This window comes from Mirounga angustirostris, unplaced genomic scaffold (assembly GCF_029215605.1).
Source record: "Mirounga angustirostris isolate CCGP_5_RB_7025 unplaced genomic scaffold, mMirAng1.0.hap1 SCAF_6, whole genome shotgun sequence".
NCBI lineage: Eukaryota > Metazoa > Chordata > Mammalia > Carnivora > Phocidae > Mirounga > Mirounga angustirostris.
The window spans coordinates 132,258,943-132,282,191 of record NW_026991714.1 but is presented as its reverse complement, the minus strand read 5'-3'; the positions used below and the strand labels follow the sequence as shown (position 1 = coordinate 132,282,191).

Genomic DNA, 23,249 nt, shown 5'->3' with positions numbered 1-23,249 from the left:
GATTTTGGTGCAATTTGAAACAACATAAATAGCGAGACCTCTTCATCTAGTCCTTGATGTGACTCTGATCAAGGAAGTATTTTCTCGGTTGGAGGAAGGCTTTCTTTGCCTCTGTTTCATCCCAGTGTCCCTATCTTCATCCGTAGATCAGTTCTCCAGCTTGTTTCTGCAGGTTAGAGTGAAATTAGAATTGGAACAGGAAGGTTAAAGCCTGTTCTGCATTAGATGTATTTAAAGTCTATTTGTAAATTTTTCTAGCAGCTGCAAAGTGGCTTTTTAACGTGTCCAGTAATTGAAATGATTTTGTAATGCAAGTCTTGTCATACATCATTAAGATCATCTTCCTACCTCTAGGCCGATTTAGCGGTGGCTCAGACATTTGGAATGCCCTGCTGAATAATTCTAGTTTGTTTATAGCTATCAGATATGCAACATTAGGTTTGGTGATTCCAGAGTGACTGCTACATTCAGATGTTCAAAGTCTCACCAGCTTTAGAGTTATTTTGCAGAACCTGTCCGTCTTGGTGACCAGGGTGTGGGAATACCAGTCTCTTGTTATTTATTACGGGAGATAATCTTTTCCCTGGAGATGCATGTCTCTGTCTCTCACCATTAAATTTAGAAATGGAGATTTGCCCACAGTGCTGTCCGGTGTTGGCACCAGTGCCTTTGCCTCTAAAGCTCTCTTCTAATCTTTCTTTGAATTTTCTGGTTATTTCCATTATCTGCTGCTGCTGTCACAGCAGCAATTTTGCTCTTTTACATTCATAGTGGTACTGAGGAATCAGTAAGCTGCAAAGACAGTATTTCATTTTAGTTGATTTTTATTAAGAATACTCATTATATAAACCCTTATCAATATAAACATACTAGAATTATTCTGCTGAGGCAGAATCCAGGGATATAGCAACCATGTTGTAAGCCAGGAGCACGCATCAAAATTCTCATTTAAAGAAGTCCAACGCTGGAGAGAATTGAGACAGGTGCTAGCCATAACAGGGAAATAGAAATGAAGCCAAAGCAAAGCGAGGGTTGAAGAGTAAGAGTAATTCAGGGCAATGCAAAAGCTAGACAGCCAACGTGGGTCAAACCCAGCACACATCAGATGCTTCCAGAGCAAAGAAACAACTCTGTTGGGCTGGTTCCTGATGCCACTGGATTTTATTTTCACTTTCTTTTTTTAAACCTGTTTCACATTCAGAAGCTTCTACTTCCAGAAATTCTTTAAGATACCAAGTGATTTATACGACCCTTGATTGAAAACTGATGCATGGTGCTTTGCATATATTATCTTTAATCCTCATAAGAACCCTCAAGGTAAGTATTTTTACTTTAGTTTTGCTGATGAGGAATTTCTAACTCAGAGTGATTTAAAAAATATATCTGGGTTGTGTGGCAGAGTCTGGATTCAGAGCCAGGTGTGTTTGAATCCAGACCTGGTTTGGTTTTCTCTGAACTCCCTTACCTTGCTTTCCCTTTATTTAATGGGATACCAAGTCAGAATGTCCCCTCTCCTGTTGGAATCAAAACTATATATAGGCAAATTCAAAGGGATAAAAGGAAATGTAGAATTCAAATATTTTAATTTATTGTCTATTCAGATTAGCTCAGAGAAGTTAGGTAACTTTCCAAGGTAATCCATTCCAGTGTTGCTAAAACCATTCTGAAAGGTGGGTCTCTAGATTCCTAGGCCAGCATGATGCTCCTAGATCTTAGATCCTTTGGACTGTGCCACTGAGTGTTGAGGCTATGAGAATTTGGAGTTTTAGTCATTACATTCCCTCCCCTGTCTTTCCTGACAGCCTGTATGCTTTGTATCCAGAAATGTATTCACTGATCAAACACTTAGACCTCATTAAGGTTCAAGAGAGGTTGTCATCAAAATGAATATCCCTGGAGGGATAATTTCACATTAGAGAGGTCAGAGGTGAGTGCCTGGTGTCAGAATTGATCCATCATACATGAACAGGCAGCATGTGATTACAGTTTTCTGTTGGTGTTGATGCTAGGTAATAATAAATTCCTTTAGCCTCAAGGGATTTGTTGCAACTTGAGTTCTGCCATGGAAAATTTCATCAGTTTAGTAGCAATGAAGTACTACTCTGAAAGAGGTGTGCAAATGATTTCTGATACCGAGAAAACAACCTACAGATCTAGTCATTTGCATGGAAATTAGATGAAGCCCTGGAGCTTGGGACCTGCTTTTGTTTTTCATTGAGAAAAAGAAACACTTATATGATACCAGATACCAAATAACATTTTCATTGAATCAGTTGTAATTTTAAAACTGATAAGAACAATAAAAGTAATATAATTCTCTGTTCTCCTGGCTAAAATTATTCTATCCACCAAACTACTACCTAAATAATCTCTCTAAAACAGTAGTTCTCAAAGTGTGGTTCCTGGATCACCAGCATTGGGTGCTTTAGCATCACCTGTGAACTTGTTGCAAATGAAATTCTCAAGATTTTTTTTTTTTAAGATTTTTATTTATTTATTTATTTATTTATCTGAGAGAGAGAATGGGAGACAGAGAGCATGAGAGGGGGAGGATCAGAGGGAGAAGCAGACTCCCTGCCGAGCAGGGAGCCCGATGCGGGACTCGATCCCGGGACTCCAGGATCATGACCTGAGCCGAAGGCAGTTGCTTAACCAACTGAGCCACCCAGGCGCCCTCAAGATGTTTCTTAAACACGATGAGCCATCATGTAAAAACTGGATTTATGTTGCTACAAGCCAAGGAGCTACCAGAGGCTAGGAGAGAGGCCTGGATCAGATCCTTCCCTAGCAGCTTCAGATGGAGCATAGCCCTGCCAACATCTTGATTTTTGGACTCCTAACCTTCAGAATTGTGACACAGTAAATTTATGTTGTTTATACCACCCAGTTTGTGAAACCTTGTTATGACAGATTAGGGAAACACATGCAAAGGTCAAGTGCTTATTCCTTCTAATGGCACGTAAGGTTTCCATCAGTACTGTTCAACACTGCCTGCATACCGGAATCATTTAGTTGGTGTATCATTTAGGCTCTCGGGACACATGGCATGCTCTATGGGAATAACTGAAGAGAATTTAATACAGTTATACTTACAGAGGTGTGGGCAAGGTTATGAGAACCACTAAATGATGGTGAAGCCTCTAGCAGTATCAGCAGCAAGATGTTGTCAGGAGCTCCCTTGAGCTGGGAGAGGGAGAGCTGAACTGCCAAGTGTTGGAGTAGCCAATTAAAGCAACAAGCCAAAAATGAGAGTTAAGCCTTCAGTCAGTGACTGAGGTGATAAAACAAGCAAGAATCTAAAACCAGAGAAAGTCTAGATTCTCAGTGTTCCATTGTTTCCCACGGGATGGCATATCAGTCAAGAGTCAAATGGATTAGCCCAGATGTGGGGGTCATCTCAATGTTAAGGGAGCCCTAAACAAAAGCCTGTGGTAGCTTAATGGGCCTTTGAGTTGGCGAGTTGTGGGGAGAGAGTGGGTAAGGGGGAGGGACTAGGAATGAAAAGTGTTGGTATTGAGATAGGGTGGGCAAACGTCTCAAGTTTTCCCTGTCCTCCCCCAATAAAGAGGTCTCAGTGGAGGCACCTGAAGAAGACCTCTGCCTAAGGCCTCAGATAAAGAGACCTGGGAATGATGTCACAAAGTATAGAAATGTAAATGTATTAAGAATGTGTCTGGCCAGAAAGGCCTGAGCCCTTGCCTTCAGGGAGTGGAATGTATTAGTTGTGCACCAATTCAAGTGTGGGTAGGGCAACCTTCCCCCATGAGGTCCATCCAGGTAAAGCACTTGTAATTGTCTGTGGTCAGGCCTGACAATTCACACATGTCTTTTTGCCAGGAGCCAGACTTCTCAGATACCATTATTACACCAGATTAAAAGAGGCAAAAGAAGGGAAGAGTGCAATTTGAGCCCAGTGAAAGTCATTGTCTTGGTCACTGAAGGAAACACTACCACACTCAGAATCACAGTCAGTCAGTCAGGGGGACAGCATGGTGGAAGGAACAAATCCTCCGATATCCTTCCCTTTCTCCAGACTCCTTCTATTCCCAAATCCATTGGGGGTGCAGCAGGTAAGGGGATTGGGTAAGGCAGTTCTTAGCTGTCAGCCTCCCACAGTACAAATCCAAGTACGGCCAGGAGTGGGGAAGCAAATGAAGCATAATCAGCACTCTGAGCTTTGAAAGATTACCAGAGCTTGGGCTCCATTTGTAGAGATTCTGATTTAATTGGTTAGAAGTAGGCTTTAGACATTTGTGTATGTTAAATTTTGTAATGAAATCTAACCTTCACAAAAAGTTCACAAATTATAAGTGAAAGGCTTAATGAGTTATCATGAAATAAACATACCCATATAACCACCACAAAGATCAAGAGAGAGAACACTGTTGCATTCTAGAAGCCACTCCCAATCATCCTTTCTAGCTTCTCCCCAAAGGCAAACACCATCCTGATTTTGGGCACCACAGATTAGTTTACTTTTTTTTTTTTAACTTTATATACATAGAATCATAGAGTTTACGTTCTTTTGTGTCTTCCTTTCACTCAAATAGAATCCATCACATCTAAGTGTCTATCCTACCTACGATGTCAATACTTACCAATGATAGAGTTTTCTTGACTCTTTGAAGGGACGAGTCATTTCATGTTTGAGATCTTAACATTAAACAGTTTCCATTTTGCAATTTTCCAGCAGTTACATAGCAACTTGTCTAAAAGCAATAAATAGGCATATTTTGGCAGAGTTGATTTTCTTACTCTTTTAAGCCAAATATAGTGTATATCAGAGATTCAAGGAAGTCTAAGCTGATGTTCCTAAGATGACATGGGTTGGAATGATGCATGAAAAATAACCCACTCTGTCAGGCAATATAGCACGTGTGTGATTACAGAGGCACTACACATGTTTGAAAAGACATTATTTGTGGGAGAGAAGTAGGATTTCTGAGTCGAGGTTCCAAGGAATTTTCTGTTTAATGTTATGGGACGAGTTGCTTAAGTGAGTTGAATAAAGGTGTGGGGTTAATGATTACTAGTTAATGACTTTAGCAGATTGAAATGAAGTAATGTGATTTTTGAGGGAAACAAAATGTCACATAAATACAGAACTGGGATCATAAGTTGTAGTCCTACAAGGTAAATATTTAGACCATGACAGATTCTAGAATCCACTTGTTTATTTTAAAAATGTAGCAAGGGATACAGAAGGTCTATTATAAGGAAAGATGGCTCATTGCCACACACATACACTGAGTGTGAAGGATGGAAATATGATGTGTAACTCAAGTCTTACATAATTTCAAGTGAACAGTCATTTCAAGTTTTAAATTTAAATGAGGCTTAGTTGACTCTCTTTACCAAGTCAGTGTTGTGTAACTAGGTCCTTAGGTCCTGCTCAGTGGCTAAAATCCAGTTAGTCTCTTTTTGCAGATAGCAAATATATTTAGAACTTAGCTTGAAAAGAATGATGTATGACATGGGGCTTTTCTTTGCAGACTCCTACATTTTTTGGAAGAGGAAAGCTTGTGAAATAAGATCTGCTCTGTCTAGAGAATTCTGCCTCTAGCCCTGCAGTGGCATCAAGATTGGATGGACACTGGCAATTCCTTCCTAGTAGAGGTCTTTAATGTAGTAAAGGATCACCAGTTCCTTTCTGTAAGTGGTTGTTCATAAGCTATCTTGTTCTAATTACACAAAGTCATGCTGATGAAGTGAATTCCCAACTGATGCTCAAATTAGAAAACTAATTCAGCTAGTACTTTGGGGACAGTGGATCTTGAGAGCCTTGCTTTGAATTATGCAATTTGCTACAAATCTTTCTTAAAGGAACTCTTTTTTCTTTCCCTTTTTTCCCCTAGAAATTATTCTTATTTTTCCATATGATTGCAACATAAAACTTTTTCTGACTTTTAAAATCGTTTTCAGTTTCATTATTCTGGGCAAAACTCCTAATTCTGTAGCTTATGTGACATTCACCATTCTCTTACCATAGAAAACATTTCAACTCTGACAACAACAAAATAATCTCTAATAACTGAAATGGTTCTAAGGGGCTTTGAAGGGAGGCACACTCTCACACATCTTCCTCAGACACTAAGTCAATGTCCTTGTCTGCCAACCATGTCACTCACATTGAGGACTGGGTAAGTAAGGTTTGAAGAGATTTAGATTTGTATGAGGGGAGGTAAATCTACCAATTCAAGAGTTGTTTCAAGTATGCACAATGTGAGTGACTGTACTGACTTTCAATGAACAGTTCCCTCTGTCAAAGAAAGGATGAGATGCTAAGGTCTCCTATGTCCAGTACAGTAAGATATAATTTCCAAAATATTTAAGATGATTGTTCTACACAGTATGATTTTTAGTAGGGGGGTATGAAGATGATAGAACAATTTTCCCCAGATACTCAACTTTGGCCCATTGTAATTTGATGTTGCTTTCACTGGTCTGTAGCGAAGTGAGAATGTTGTCAATTCTTAATGCTATTGCCATTAACTTTAGATAGCTCTTTAGTATTTCCCTTTCTTACTTTTTGATTTTAAAATTATTTCTTTTATGGCATGTCATGATGGTACTTGTTCAGGATTGTGATTGTTTCTATTTTTTTGTTTGTTTTATTAACACTCTTACCTGAAAACTTTTTATTTTTATTTTATTTTTTTAAGATTTTATTTATTTATTTGACAGAGAGAGACACAGCGAGAGATGGAACACAAGCAGAGGGAGTGGGAGAGGGAGAAGCAGGCTTCCCACTGTGCAGGGAGCCTGATGCGGGGCTCGATCCAAGATCCTGGGATCCTGACCTGAGCCTAAGTCAGACGCTTAATGACTGAGCCACCCAGGCGCCCCACCTGAAAACTTTTTAGAAACAAATGCCTTTATGTTTGATGCCATTCAAAAAAAGTCTATAAATGACTAAAGACCAAAGACTGCTATTTTACAGGATGCTGTTCTAGATTATCAGAACTATAAAAATGGATGGAGAATTCCTTATTTCTACTCTGTAGACTGTAATCTGCAAGGATACTGTAGGACAAAGCATTGGTGGACTATACTTCCAAGTCACATTCTGAATTGACAATTTACGTAGTGTAGCGTGTCACTCTTCTGTTGGTCAGTGGTCCCCTGGAGGGAAGGATTTCCAGGAATATCTCCTCTAGTTTCACACTTGTACTCATCCTCAACTAGATTATACAGGGAGGAGCTGCTAGGAATTGGTCTGAGCTTTGCATGGCTGTGATTATTGTACCCAGGTATAGCTGGCTCTCTCAGGCTCTGTAGTCCGTGTGGCTTGAGTGCTAGGAGGATTCAGTCCAGATGTGGATTTGACTTCCATAACCTCGTCTTTCTCTTTCTGTGGTTATCTGCCCAAGGGTTAAGCTGGAGTTCAGCCAATATCTGAGATTCTCGTTTTAGTTCAATGGGGAAAGGAGACCTCTTATGAAGGATTGGAGCTGTACTTAGAATTTGGGCATCATAACACATTACTATTATACTTTGTGATACCACTGTTCACTGTTTATATAGCTGCCTTGAGAAAATTGGGGTAGAGATGCATTCTGGACTTGGGCTTGGGTATTTCTAGATTCTCTGGCTATGGTTTCACCTAATAGAAACTCAGGTAATATTAACAGTTAATACCCTGATACCATGAAAAATGTCAACTTTGTTCTTTTGTTCTAAGCCAAGATTTCTATAAAACTCAGAAGTTTCTGAGATTATTAATGGCTGGTTTTTGTGCTGATTTTCCCTTAGTAAGCCCTTTTCTTACTCCATTAATCTGTTTATCCCTCCCTCAGATCACTGTTTACCTAATAGATTTGATTCTTATAGGATATATCATGCTTCATTCTAAAATTTTGTTGGAGACTTATACATCTCCTAAAAGACTGTAAATCTTTAGATTGAGGGCTGAATTCCATTTGTCTTTGGATCTCCAGCACTTATCACTGTGCCTGACATGTGGTAAACATTCACTGAAATTTATTGAATGAGGATAGGAAGAAATAAATGAGTAAATTAATTAATTTCACCAAGTCTGATACTCATGCAGTTGTAATATTTACTTATATCAGCAGATATAATCACCATTGTTCCTAACATTCATTTCTTTCCAATCTTAGTCCTGTGAGCTAGCAATAGGAGCTTTCTTTTCCCACCCTTGTGGGTTCATAGACTGAGTTTCTTTGGCTTGAGATTCTCTGGGCTAGCCATAAAAGTGCCAGTCATATCCTTTGAGTGAGGCTTTCACCAATCCTGTCTCTTGTCCTTATGATGCCCATATATGACTTTTTGGTTTTTGCATGACAGAGCAGCATGACACATATTGACCCAAATAAATGAACACCCTCATCTGATCTGATGTTATTTGGTAATGACAGCAAGTTCTTATGCCAGCACATAGGTTTTATTGACATTACCCAGGAACCCAGAATTTCAGTGTGTTTTCATTTCTATAATAAGCATTGCTGACAATAAAGTTTTATCTTTCTTTTTTCCCCCCTAGCACGTCTGTTTGCCTTATAAAGGCATTCTTTATATGTTTAGTCCCATGTGGATCATTTTTCAAAAACAAAGCCTCAGTATACAGAGAGACTGATTTCTCTTTTTAGTGTCTATAAATAGCTATAGTACACTTTTTAAATGTACTGAAACTAAGGGGAAAAAATCTGGAACTGGTTACCTTTTTATCATCAATAACTATAGCTTTACTCATGCAGAATAGGATGCAGTAGGTCTTCAGATTTCTGATAATTTGTTTTGTTTCTGCTATATTTGCTAGTGCTACAAATTATTGAAGTGCAAATAATTGCTTGAGACAATCAGCCCTGGTGTGTGTGTGTGTGTGTGTGTTTTAAATGAATCAGCCCTTTATATTTATCTTCCTATAAACTTATTGTGTTGCTCCTGTAAGCCATATGTGAACTACTTAAAGTTACCCTTCTGTGACCTATTTTCTTTGCATAGAAAATGAAGATTTCAACTAAAATTTTCTCTAATCCCAATACACTATGAATTTATGAACATTTATTATGTTTTTCTTCTAGGATTCCATCTAGTTAATTTAAGATCCTGATTCTTTTAGGTATTGTAGTCATGATAGTCTCAGGCTTATGTCACTGAAATTTGATAAATAGGGTCTCCAACAACTTCAGCAGTGTCACTGACCAAAATATTCATTGAGGTAAGCCTGGTAGGGAATCACTTCATTAGGTGCTACTCTTTAAACATGGAACTTTAATTAGTTGTGAATCTACTAAATTTTCCTTGTTTCAAACCCACTTTTATATACTACGTATAGATATCAAGTAAAGATTTTCAAATGCTTTACTGCAACCCAGCTATCCCATGTGTATATTGTCTAACTTAACTATCTCTCAACTCTACAAAAAATGGAATGTGATTAGTATGATATTGCTCATTTTCAAATACTCATGTATTTAACAAACCCATTTCTGTCTCCCAGTGCTCACCCACCACTCAGTTATAACATCTTTCTTGAAGTTTTCCTGGAAATTACATAAAGCTCGCCTTAGAAATTTGAAACTCTGCCTGTTTCCTTCTGAGTCTTGCAAAGACATCAGCTCATCTCCAGTTTCTTTGCATCATTCCCATTCTTTCTGATTCTTCCAAGAACCTGGTTCTAGATCAGATAACTCATATCCTTCAGCATCCCAGGATGTGGTCCTTCTAAAGCTTAGCCTGGAAGTTTTATAATCTTGTTCATTCTCCTCACCCATTTTAGACCTCCCCTAACCATTTACCACAATTACTTGCATATAATTTTCTTCATCAGAGAAGGCAGAAAATGTAGGTGTTGAATAGCGCAAGTGTATCTTTGTCAATCACCAGCATTAAAACAATTCAAAATTTTTTCTCAGTTCTTAGTACTTTTTACAAAGTAGTTTTGGTTTTGCTGACAATGATCATCATGGTTTGTTATGATATCCTTTTTTAATATTGTCTCTGTATTTCCTCACTCATTTGATCTTTCCAAAGGTTTTGTTACATAACCACTCTGGTTTCCTTTTTCTATCTCGCTGAGGTACTTTACAATTACATGGTCAGAATTACATGTTTTCTTTTTTTTTAATTGAAGTATAATTGGCATACATTGTATTAATTTCAGGTGTATACAACATAGTGATTCAAAAACTCCATACAGTATGCTATGCCCACCACAATTTGAGCTGCCACGTGTCACCGTAGAATGCTATTATACCATCAACTGCATTTCCTATGCTGTCACCTTTTATACCTGTGACTTGGAATTATGTTTCTTAGAACCTCACGATCTCCTCAAGCCATCATCTTTCCAGGCTGAAACGCTGTGCGATCTCTCCTATAACCTGAATATAGAAAAAATTGGCTACTTAAAAATCCATGCTAGTCATTTGATAGCCAGGCTTCACAGCCACATATACTAGAACTGAACAAGGAAAACTATTAATTTTATTCACAGGTAACTATTATTTCAATGTCCATTGAGAAATTGTGTCCCTTTTATTTCACTAATCAATATTCCTTTTTAAGCCAAAGTATGGTTCCCTCCATCGAAATCTCTCAACCTCAACATTATTGAATTTTAGGCTAGATAAGTCTTTGTTGTGAGGTGCCACTCTGTGCATTGCATGCTATTTTGCAGTATCCTGGTTTCTGTCCCCCAGATGCTAGTAGCACCTTCCTCCGGTTACAATGTCTCCAGACATTGTCACCATTATCCTGGTTGAGAACCACTGCTCTACTAGATTGCTTTGCTCTCTAGGAGATGGAATTTCCAGTCAAAGTCTTGCCATTTGTTTTACCATTTCTCAAGCACACTTCCCCTCTTTGACTAGAACATTATGTATCAGTAATTCATCATCCCTTTTCCCCCTCTGGTTAAGTAGCTGTCATAAAATATTTTTTCCTCTCATCTTTTAAGTACCTCTTTCTTTTATTAGACTTCTGCCCGCAGGTAAATGGGTTTAATAGCAAATGTTTATAGTATTTAAATACAGACCTACTCTACCTCCCTTTGGGGCATAGTTGGGATTTTAAGTTGTTATGAAATAGAATTTGCCTTTTAAAAATGATTTTTTTAATGAGTTAAACACTGACAACAGTACCAACAATATGAGCTTATAAAAAAGGTGAACTGAATGGTGAATACAGTGCTATGAAAGTTTGAGTAACATACACAACATTTGATATAATATGAGCAAGGTTAATAAAGAAGGACTTTGAATTTTAAAGGAATTGTAGGATCAAGTGGAGAGGAAGAGAGCACAGGAAAATCACAAATGGTTAAACTATTTGTGAGCAAAAGTTGCAAAACTCCACAAAGCAAAGTATTTGGAGGAAATATGCAAAGTTTGCTTACCAGTTCAGCTGAAGAAGTTTCAAGGGAAATGGTAAGCATGTTATTGGGTGGTAGATTGTTTTTAGCTGCTGTAACAAATTACTTCTAACTTACAGGTTTAAAATGACACAAATGACAGCAAATTTTGTGTTTACAATTTTGAAGGTTAAAAGTCCTCATTGGGCTAAAATAAAGCAATTGGCAGGTCCACATTTTTCCTTAGGGCTGTAGGGAGGAATCTGTTTTCTTGCCTATTCTAGCTTCTGGAGGTCTTGAATTCCTTGGCTGATGGCCCCCTTCCTTCGTTCTCAAAGCCAGCAACAGCAGATGAGGTCTTTCTTAGGCTGTCATTTCTCCGGTTCTCTAATTACAGCAAAGGTACTCTAATTTTAAAGACCCATGTGATTAGATTGGGCATACCCAGGTAATCCAGTAAAATCTTTTTATCCCAGGGTCTTTAATTTAATCATATCTACAAAGTCCCTTTTGCATATTAAATAACATATTTACAGCTTCTAGGATTATGATGAGGGAGGGCATATTTGGGGGAGGGGTATTATTCTGCCTACCAGATAAAATGCCTAAATGCAACAAACTTTGAATAATTGCTGAAAGGTAATGCCTCAAGTCTATAGAGAAGCAGGAGCCATTGAAGGGGAATTAAGTTTCATAAACTCAGGCTCATCATTGCACGTATGAAGGTATCACTTCAGTAGGTTTCAAGTTTATTTCCATTTCTCCTTTTGTTCTAACATGTCTTGTTATTCGTTTGATCCTTCCATACTTATGCTATCAGTTACAATGCAACCCGGATCCTATGAATGCCAAAGTATACAGTGGAAGTTCTGGCATCCTCCTTGTGTATGTGCTGTGAATCAAAGTGGAATGCAAATAAACTAGGGCTGGAATACTGAAGGGCTTGCCTGGAACCAAGTATTAGCTCCAAGTCACAAGGAACTTGTAGCCAAGGAATAAAACAGATCAGATGAAATATTCCTCCAGAAAAGTGATGATGACTGACCAGAGGTTAAGGTTCTGAAATGGGTTGTCTTAGTCCTTACAGGCTGCTGTAACAGATTACCATAGACTGGGTGGCTTATTAAACAACAGAAATGAGGTTTTTCACAGTTCTGGAGGCTGGGAAGTCAAAGATTAAGGTGCCAGCAGATTTGGTGTCTGGTGAGTGCCCACTTCCTAGTTTGTAGACAGACATCTTTTGTGCTGTGTCCTCACACAGAGGAAGGGGTGAGGGAGCATTCTGGGATCTCTTTTATAAATGCACTAATTAATCTGATTCATAACAGCTATACCCTCATGACCTAAGCACTTCCAAAGACCATACCTCCAAATAATATTACATTGAAGATTAGGTTTTAACATAGGAATTTGGGGGTGACAAAATAGTCTATAGCATGGATAAATAAAGGAGAGCAATCACAACCTACAATAAATAGCAAGAGTTTAAAAAGGAGGCAAAGTCTGCATCAGCCAGAAATCCTCTCATTATTCTTACATTAAGAGCCAATAATTTAGTATTCTTTTTTTTTTTTAATTTATTTGACAGAGAGAGAGCAAGAGAAAGCACAAGCAGGGGGAGCAGCAGAGGGAGACGGAGAAGCAGGCTCTCCATTACACAGGGAACCCGACGTGGGGCTTGATCCCAGGACCCTGAAGGCAGATGCTTAACTGAGTGACCCAGGTGCCCCCAATAATTTAGTTTTCTAAATTAAGTTAACCTAGGGCTCACACTTTCATGATTAGCGTTTCTCCCAAAGACCTGTAAGACCTGGCAGTCTGCTGATAGAATCATGGAGTATTGGTTATAAAATGTACTTAATGATCAGCAGTTTCCAAACCTGCATTATAATATCCCAGGGGAAAATTAAAAAAAAAACAAAAAACAAAAACAAACCTGCTGTCTCAGAATTTCCAGGGAAGGTATTGATGAGTCTGTATATTTAAATAAGCTTCCCAAACAATGTCTTCATTTTCTATTTTATTATTCTTTAAAGATTTATTTATTTATCTGAGAGAGAGTGCTAGTGAGGGGAGGGGCAGAGGGAGAGGGAGAGAATCTTAAGCAGACTCCTTACTGAGCACAGAGCCCAACTCAGGGTTGGATCCCAGGACTATGAGATCATGACCTGAGCTGAAACCAAGAGTCTCACACTTAATGGATGGAGCCACCCAGGCGCTCCATCCCCAAACAATGTCTTTAAAGATCAGTGGGCTGACTATGGAAATGACAGACATGTATCCTCATTTCGTAGAGTGATACTGGTTTTTAAAGGAGTTAAAATAGTTTTTCTAAGTCATATTTAATAGAGTAGATGTTATCAGCCTAGTATCTGCAGTACAGTCACTGTGTCATGACAGTTTAGAGTCTAGGAAGACCTGTAGCATGTATCTTCTGACCAATGAAAGTTTTATGCGCAAAACTTCTTCTTTGCTCCAGACAATTTTTGACTTGGCTTTACAAGTAGCAAAAACTAAAACATGTCGCTCAAAGACTTGATGTTCTATTCCTGTGTAGATATATGCTTTCATTTGCTCGAAAGCATATATGGACAATTTCCTGCCGCCATCATAAGGAATGTGAAGGCACCTGATCTAAAACCCCTGGCCTCTTAGTTTCCTCCCTCTTTTTCCAAGTTCGTCTATTGTGTTTGAAATGTTTGGCATTCAGAACTTTCCTTAGGTCTGTAATACATTCTCTGAAATCATTCTGGAGGATGAGGATTTGATTAGGGTGATGCATTTGAATGTCAGAGGTCTTTCTACATCATCTGAAAGAAATAGGGAATGTTGACAGATGTGCTCAGAGAAAATGTGTACTAAAGCAGATCTTCAGAAATCCTTATAAACTACCTTAGTTATTGCATTTTTCACATTATATTTTTTCCTTCGGATTAAACAAATATTATAGATAATACGTAAGGGAATATAATATTTTAAACCAATCGAACTGAAGTTCTAATTGCATGTTTTGTTTAATTAATGTCTCCATCCTCTTCCCAACCCTCACTTCCCTAACTTTGCATGTAATGTCTAGAATGCTTCTTACCCCATTTTAATTTTGCATTTGAGGGCTGACTGGTAGTGGCAGAGTTCTTTGGGGGGCCATTGATTCACTTCAACAAATATTTATCCTGCCCCATGTGGAAAACAGAAATTGAGGTGGTCCCCATGATTCTCATTTCCTGGCAGTCATGCTATTACATGATTTCCTCCACTTGAATGTGGGAAAAACCTGTGACTTGCATCTAAATAATAGAACATAGCAAAAGTAATGGGATGTATATAATTATATCTCATAAAATGGTAGTGTCCGTCTTGCTAGAATCTTTCTCATCCTCACCGTGAGGAAGCAAGTGGCTATTTTGAGGAATCTTACATAATAAGGAATTGTGGGCAGCTTCTAGAAGTGAGTGTGGCTTCCAGCCAACAGCCAGCAAAAAACTGAAGCCCTCTTTCTGACATCTGCAAGGAGCTGAATTCTTCCAACAACATGAATGTTGCCTTACATACCGAAGGTGCAGTGGGTACTGGTAGTATGCTGCCAGTCCCTTCCTGAAGAATGGGTGCAGAAGGTATAAATAACTAGGTTCCCTCAAGGAGAATGATTGTTTCTATCATATGTAACATCAATCTATTGACCTTAATAGCACTGATTTAAAGATTGCTCTGGAGTCTGATAAAGATAGATTGAACATACCTCAATATTATTGGTGCAAAATGAGCTTTTCCCTTTTTTAATATTATCTACAGTACCCCAATACATGATATTTTAAAGAACAAGTTTATAACAGAGATAAATGCAGAGAATGATATACCTCTAATTGTTTAATTTTGTCATGGTCTTTTATTGTATGATTAGTTCTTTATACTCAGGGGAATATTTTTTTCAAGTGTTAACTTTTGAAATATTCTGATTAAAAAAATAAGGGAAAGGGGTGCCTGGAGTGGCTCACTCATTTGAGTGTCTGACTCTTGATTTTGGCTTGGGTCATGATTTCAGGATCATCATGAGATTGAGCCCTGAGTTGGGCTCCATGCTGGGCTTGGGATTCTCTCTCCCTCTCCCTCTGCCCCTCCCCTGCTTGTGCTCACTCTCTTTCTAAAAAATAATAAAAAAAAATAAGGGATGTACATCAACATGATAAAGACTATAAATGGCAAGCCCACAGATACCATCATAGTCAATGGCAAAAATCTGAAAACTTTTCCTTTACGTTCAGTAAAAAGACAAATATTCCCACTCTCACAACTTCTATTCATCATAGTCCTGGAAATTCTAGCAAGAGCAATTAACCAAGAAAGTTAAATAAATAATCACAGACCTGTACCTCTGAAACAAATAATACATTATATGTTAAAAAAGAAGAAGAAGAAGAAGAAGAAGAAGAAGAAGAAGAAGAAGAAGAAGGAGAAGAAGAAAGCAGGAAGGGAAAAATGAAGGGGGGGAAATTGGAGGGGGAGACAAACCACGAGAGACTATGGACTCTGAGAAACTGAGGGTTCTAGAGGGGAGGGGGTGGGGGGATGGGTTAGCCTGGTGATGGGTAATAAAGAGGGCACGTACTGAATGGAGCACTGGGTGTTATACACAAACAATGAATCATGGAACACTACATCAAAAACTAATGATGTAATGCATGGTGATTAACATAATAATAAAAATAAAATACAGGGGAACATTAAAGAAAATTAAGTAAAAGACATCTAAATCAGAAAAGTAAAATTGTCTCTGCAGATGACATCTTGTATATAAAAAAATCCTACAGACTCCACCAAAAAAAACCCTGTTAGAACTAATAAATAAACTTGCAGGACGCAAAGTCAATATACAAACATCAGTTGTATTTTTATAACTTAGAACAAACTATGCAAAAAAGATGCTAAGTACAATCCAATTTACAGTAGCATCAAAAAGAATAAAATACTTAGGCATAAACCTAACCAAGGAGGTGAAAGATTTGTATCCCAAAAACTATGAAAGAAATTGAAAAAGACAAAATAAATGGGAAGATATCCCATGTTCATGGATTGGGAGGATTCATATTGTTAAAATGTCAATATTACCAAAAGCGATCTAAAGATTCAATGCAATTGCTATCAAAATTCCAATGGCATTTTTCACAAAAATAGAAAAAAAAAATCCTAGAATTTGTATGGAACTACAAAGACTCAGAATAGCCAAAGCAATGTTGAGTCAGAACAACAAATCTGGAGTCATCACACCTCCTGTTTGAAACTCTGTTACAAAGTTATGGTAATCAGTATGGTAGTAGCATAAAAAAAGACACATAGAGCAATAGAACAGAATAGGAAGCCCAGAAATAAAGCCATGTATATATAATCGATTAATTTATGACAAAGGAGCTATAATATATAATGCATAATTGTGTTTATATCTGGATCTATGATAGTTGTTTTTCTGATGCTAGATTAACATAAAACTATTTCTTAGACAAATCAGCTTATAAATTTTGCCTTCCAAGTGCTTAGACAACAAATACGGTTCTTTTGGCTCTTCTCATGCTTGGTTTCCTCTGTTAACTCTTCTGGAGAGCTCAAGCCACAAGAAATGAGCAGAGTCAGAATACTGAAGGACTGATACTACAGCATACCATGGGGCAAGAGTAGTGTCTGCAATTGCAGTAAGATTGTCAAACGTTAATCACTTTTTATTTCTCTTACTGACTGCATAATACCATGAGGCTACCTGTCTCTTGGGTGAAGCGAGGGTGGGACTCCTTTCTGTTCTAATTAATTCTACAATTCTATTTATTTACAAAGCAGTGATCATTATGTCCACATTGATTTGTATTCTTTACATGTGTTTTTTTGTAACTTGCCTTAAAAAATTGTAATTGCATACAAGAAACATGTTTGTAATGTGATCCTTTCTTCAGTGGCTACTATCGATTGGAACATAAATGGACAGCTGACTGAGGGTTGGCATCCATTCTTAAGTTGGTTAATTACCTTTTGAGAATTTGGGCTAAGAATAGAGACCAGAGTCAGACAGTACTAAAGTGGGAGGAGGAGGGAGGAAGAAGAAGGAGGAGGAGGAGAAGAAAAATTTGCTGTCAGCATTAGTTCATAAGGGAAAAATGTTGTTAACGTAAGTGGAAAGAACATCAGCTCACAATAAAAGACACTTTAACATGAACACACTTGATATAATGGAAAACTCATGGCATTATTTAATTTTCTTTATTTCACAGTGATCTGTTGTTAAAAACTTCAACTCTTACAGGAGTAAGTTCTTCCTCACCTTTGATCTAAAATCGATAAGGGTTGATAGACTGTTACATATTTCAAAATCCAAGATACGGGTAATTGAAAGACCAATTCTTTTGTTCTTGCTTTGCCTTGACATAGATCAACTTATTCCAGTCACCAGTGCTGATTTCATACAGATGAATCATGTTGATTAGCAATTACATATGCCTTTGTAATAAACAATGGTCATATTGAGAATAAATAAATGCCATTTAGTTGATGGAAACAAACTTTCAAAACATGGGGCTCATGAGGAAAATTACCGTCATTTTTTAATTAAAAAATTATTTGGCAAGCTGAACTGGCAGTTAGGTCAGTATTGATGAGACTAAAGTGGAAAGTTCAATCACATTTGACTTTATCTTCTTGACTATCACTATACTTTAGATGTGACCCAGCTATATTGTAAGAAGATGCTCCTGGTAAAAGAAAAAAGGGTCTAGGCCAAGGAGAGTGAATAACTCTGTGTAACATCATCCATATACATCCTATGGCTTTTAATTAAATGTATTTTCTGCCATGAAAGTTATAAGCATGAGGATGCATACACTAAGTGAAAACTGTAGCCAATTATTATATATACCTCCCAAGACACTTAAATGATAATAGCTTACAAAAAGTTAAATCTATGCATCTATTAATGTTAAGTGAGTTCTCGCCCAGATTTTTCTCTCCTCTTAGGGGTCAAATGTGGTGGAAGTGGAGATTTGACTGAACTGCCTTTAAAAAATTTTTAATCAAGTGTTATAACAGCAGGCAACAGATGGAGGGAAAGCCATTTGATATCACATCAGTAGCAATGTGCCCAGCACACGATATGAAGCACAGATGTTTATCTGAAATGGCCATGAAGTTGGAAACTGAAAACTTGGAAGGGAGCTATTGAGTTCCCAAACCTCTCCAATGCCATATTGTAAACAGGCAGGACAGCCTCCAAGGGGTAGCATTAATACCTGATTCTCTTACATTCTTCTAGTAATAGAGGATGCACAAAAGTACATGTGCTCAGCACTGAAACCCCAAGTCAGAGATGTCTTTTTCATATCTGAACAGTATTTCCAATTAATGTGTTTTCTGAGAAAATTTTCCCCAGTATCTCTTTTGAGTTTTATATTCAGTGTTTTATTATATCTCTTGTGCTTTAATATGATGAGAATCTAAACTAATTCTCATATGTTCTGTTCTTTCACTTCCTTAAAAAATGCATAGTATAAAACATTTAAGTATCAATTACCCTATGGGAATTATTTCCCCCCTGAATGATTGTGAGGTTCTGTTTGTTTGTTTTCCATGTGTTTGCTTTTATTGATGAGGTAGCATTTTTATTCCAACTTCTCAAGAGACCATTCTTCACTCAGCATAGAGCGAAAATATTTTAGCCGGCTATCACTTCACACCATGAGAGTGAATGAAATTGTCTGCTCAAAGTGGAATTTCTATTTTCTTTATGTAAACAGGCCCACTGATAACATTTGCAAGGCTTGGGGAAAGAGAACAAATAGAGAGTCCTTCCACTAATGCCCACATTTTCAATTCTCTTCCCTCATTCCAGGCTGTACTGTGGAGAGCCACGAGCATGTTTGTAGAGACCTCAGACTGTAAGTCCCAGTCCTGTCAGCCAGTGCCTTCTTGAAAAGAGCTACTTCTTGACTCACTCCTAGGATTTAAAGGTATGTATGTCATTAGCATTCTCTCCCTTTAGGAGTACAGACTGAGGAAAAGGACTGCATGCTGCAGGGAACAGGCTTGGTGCTGTTCAGGTGGCCAGTTCTGCCGACTTAAGTATCTAGAGGGCAGCATAAAACAGATATGTGGGCTCAAGTTGGGCTTATTTCATTGGGTCAATATCATTGACCAACATTCCCCCATCATTCCATTTATGTTATTTCCATTTGTGGGGTTGACATACTGTAGACAACCCCCCAGTGATCCACGCCCTTGTATAAACCGCTCTCCTTAAGTATGGATGGGATCTGTAGTTTAGGTAATTAGCAAAGGTAATTAGATGTCATTGGTTAAAAAAGATGATGGAATGTTTATCTAGGACTCCATCTTGGGAGGCTGGAGAGAGAGACTCTCCTGCTAGTCTTGAAGAGGCAAACTGCTGTGTTGTGAATTTCCTATGAGATGTGCACATGGCAAGGAACTGGTAAGCCCTTGGGAAGTCCTCAGTCCTACAACCATAAGGAACTAAATTTTGCCCAAAGCACAGGAACTTGGAATATGACTGTTAGCTCTACAAAAGATCACAGACTGGTTGACACCTCACTGTAGCCTTGTAATACCCTGAGCTGAAAATCCATTTACACTGAATCCAGATTCCTAACACTGTAAGAAAATGCATATGTGTTGTTTGAAGCTACTAGGGTTGTGATAACTTGTTAAACAGCATAAGGAAACTAGTCTACCAGTTCTTTGGAATTTGGACATTTGTTCCTTCCTGTCTTTGTCATACTTAGTCTTTCCCACAGCTATTAAAAGTAATTACTCTTCTTGTGCATAGATCCTTGTTTTGTTGGCACTGGATTGCAGCCTTTAGGAATGCCAAGTTCATTGTATTATCTGAGTGAAGTACTTTTTAAAAAATTACTTATTTGATTTAGTATAACTGAATAAAGATGATCATGTTCAAAGATAACCAGATTTTTTGACGACCTTGCTCGTGATGTGTCCCCTTTCCTTCCTAATTTATTCTTCACACATATACTTATTTCTCTGATACATTTCCGATATCTTACTTTGCCTCTTGATACTGGCAGAAATATTCTCTTCCTCCTTTGATACATAAACCATTTTCATTGATCTGCTTTTAAAATTTATTTTTCCTCAATCCTTTACTTGGCATTTGTATAGGTACCATTCCTTTCCTAATCAAATTATATTCTGCTAGGTTGGACACAGGGGGAGAAATAAAGTCACGTATGTCCTTTTTATTTTTTTAAGGATTTATTTTTTAAGTAATCTCTACACCCAACATGGGGCTTAAATTTATAACCCTGTGATGAAAAGTCACATGTTCTATCACCTGAACGAGCCAGGTGCCCCCATGTATGTCTTTATAGCCTGTCTTCAAATCTAATTGCCTCCTCTACATTTTGGGTAGAATGGGCTCTTAGCTACTTGGATATAGAAATGGAAGTGATGTTGAACTGTACAGTTTTTAGCCCACACATTCCTTAGCCCACGCTCACATATTTTGGAATCTAGCAAAACAGGTCCATTGTTGTATATCTTGTTGAGGCTCAAGTGATACTTTCCATCCTGAAACTGGTGATACCTTACTGATAGACTTGGGAACTTTGATTCAGTAAATCTTCATTTGCTTGGAAATTTGGATGCCACTTAAAATAGCTACCTTAGAGGGCAGTTGAAGTGAATGATGTGATTTGATCTATAATGCACATTTGAAAAATACCTACAGTTATTTTTAGGACAGATGAGGGCTGAAATCAACTGGGAAAGTCTAATGAGTAGCTCATATTTCTGCTCCAGTTCTCTCCTTGGCTGGCAAGAGCCAAATGGAGCCTCCTGTGGGTTTTTGTCATTCTTGGTTGAAGCCCTGAATGTTGGCAGACTGTCCCCACAGGCAAGGTAAAAGGAAGAATTGAGGCAATAATCAGGGTAATTCAGGTACTGTGTGTGCTAATAGAGAAAACAGGTGCTTGGGGCTTGGTTGACCCAGCATGGAACAAATGCTTCAGATAAATAAATGGGCTTCACACTTCTTTCTGTTTCATAACTAGAGGCAGCTTGAAAGCTCTGCCCTATTGATCTTTCTGAAGATAAATCTTCTGTTTCCTTATGAAAGTGTCTAGATTTCTTTAAAGCTCAACCTACTTACAAAGAGATTAAAAACCTTAGCCATAATTTCAGCATTTCCCAATAAAATCTAGGCATTCATTTCAAATAATACTGATAATAGAAGATTTGAACAACAACATAAAAAAATGGTTTGGGGACTCAAATGTGTTGTTACAATGGGGGAAATTTAGCAGGGATGCTATGTGTAGAGAAAATAATGTTAAAATCAATCTGAGGTTTTAAGAGCCTTCTTTCTTTGGATTAAGTGTACCATTAATACTTTGGGGAAAAGTCTTGCTCTAGTTTTCTGTGTAGCAGAAGTAGGAGAAAAGGGTAGTTGATTCCAGATACCATTGCTTCCTTTTACATAGCAGATGTGTTCACTCTTTGTGATTTTGATTGCAATATCCACCCTGGGGTTAATGAGATAGTTGAACCAAATTTTCTCTACAGAAGTTCCTTAGAAGTTAAAGGGGATATCCAAAAAGACCCATGTGATAAACTCATTTGATTTTAACATATATTTGCTTAAGTCAAGTCAACAAAACAATTTGCAATGGCAGAGCCCATGGAGTTCACTTAGAGAGCCAGCAAGTGGAAAACTTCTCAGCTGAAATAGTTATTATAGAATGTTGGAGGGAGGGAGTGGTTACCCAAGATCTGTTTACAATCAGCATTTATTCTAAGAGAATTGCATAAGATTTAACTGGCATGAGATAACAGTGGGTAAATCATGCAGACCCATCTCAGAATCACTGTTAATTTCTTTCTTCTAATTTAGAATGTAATTGCTGATTAAATATGAGACCGTGATACAAAACTTTTAGTTTCCTTTTACTTTATAAATTTCCTTTTAATATAAAAATGGATTTTCTTTGGATATTTAACTTCCATGAGGACTGCTTCCTATATTTAGTTTTCAGGAAATTTCTCTTATTTCTTAGAAAATATATTTTGCTACTTCACTGCAATTCAAAAAATTCAAAAGAAAATAAAGAATTTAACAATATCTGTCCCCAGATTCCAAGGGTTCTTTTTTGCAAGGTGCAGAAGAGAGATTGGGCCCTGCTTCCCCATGATGAAAAAGATTTCACTCCTTCTATAAGCTTAATGCCATTAACTTCATTGACAAGAGACTCCCCAAAAGTCTTAAGTACTTTTTTATTTTCAACATTTCAATTATGTCCTTTTATCCTCCAAAAAAAAGAAAACTCCCCCAAACCAAAATAAACCACAACACATCCCGTTTAATTCTCTCTATTGAAAATGGATTATGGTTTACTTCTAAAAGTACACAGAAGGGCATCTGGGTGGCTCAGTCGATTAAGCATCTGCCTTTGGTTCAGGTCATGATCCCTGGGTTCTGGGATTAAGCCCTCCATCAGGCTTCCTACTCAGCAGGGAGCCTGCTTCTCTCTCTCCCGCTCCCCCTGTTCATGCTCTCTCTCTCAAATAAATAAATGAAATCTTAAAAAAATAAAACTACATATAAAAATCAATGATTTCAATGGGGCAAAAAATAGAGATTGTATTAGGAGGTGGGAGGAGGTAAAAAGCATTGGTAATCATTGATTGGTCAGTTGGTTGGTTGATTCATCTATGAAAATATTTACTGATCATCTATGTGTCGAGCATAATGCCAACCATTAAGGATACAGTAATGCACATTATTAGACTTGGTGAATCCTGCCTTTACCAACTTTTGCTTTAGTGGCTAGAAAAGCATTCATCAAACCATGTATTTTTTTTAATGAGTTCATAATTATGAACGGAGATAAATTTTATGAAGGAAAGGAACATCACTCTTAAACAAGGAATTAAC

General features: G+C 37.7%; 1 long non-coding RNA gene across 1 annotated transcript; it reads left to right on the top strand.

The window, feature by feature from the left end:
* The first annotated feature begins 1,085 nt into the window (after nucleotides 1–1,085).
* Nucleotides 1,086–19,290, top strand: LOC123845551 (uncharacterized). Its single transcript, XR_006791060.3, has 3 exons — nucleotides 1,086–1,317; nucleotides 5,493–5,652; nucleotides 19,179–19,290. It is a non-coding gene; the product is annotated as an uncharacterized LOC123845551 (long non-coding RNA).
* The last annotated feature ends 3,959 nt before the right edge of the window (nucleotides 19,291–23,249 follow it).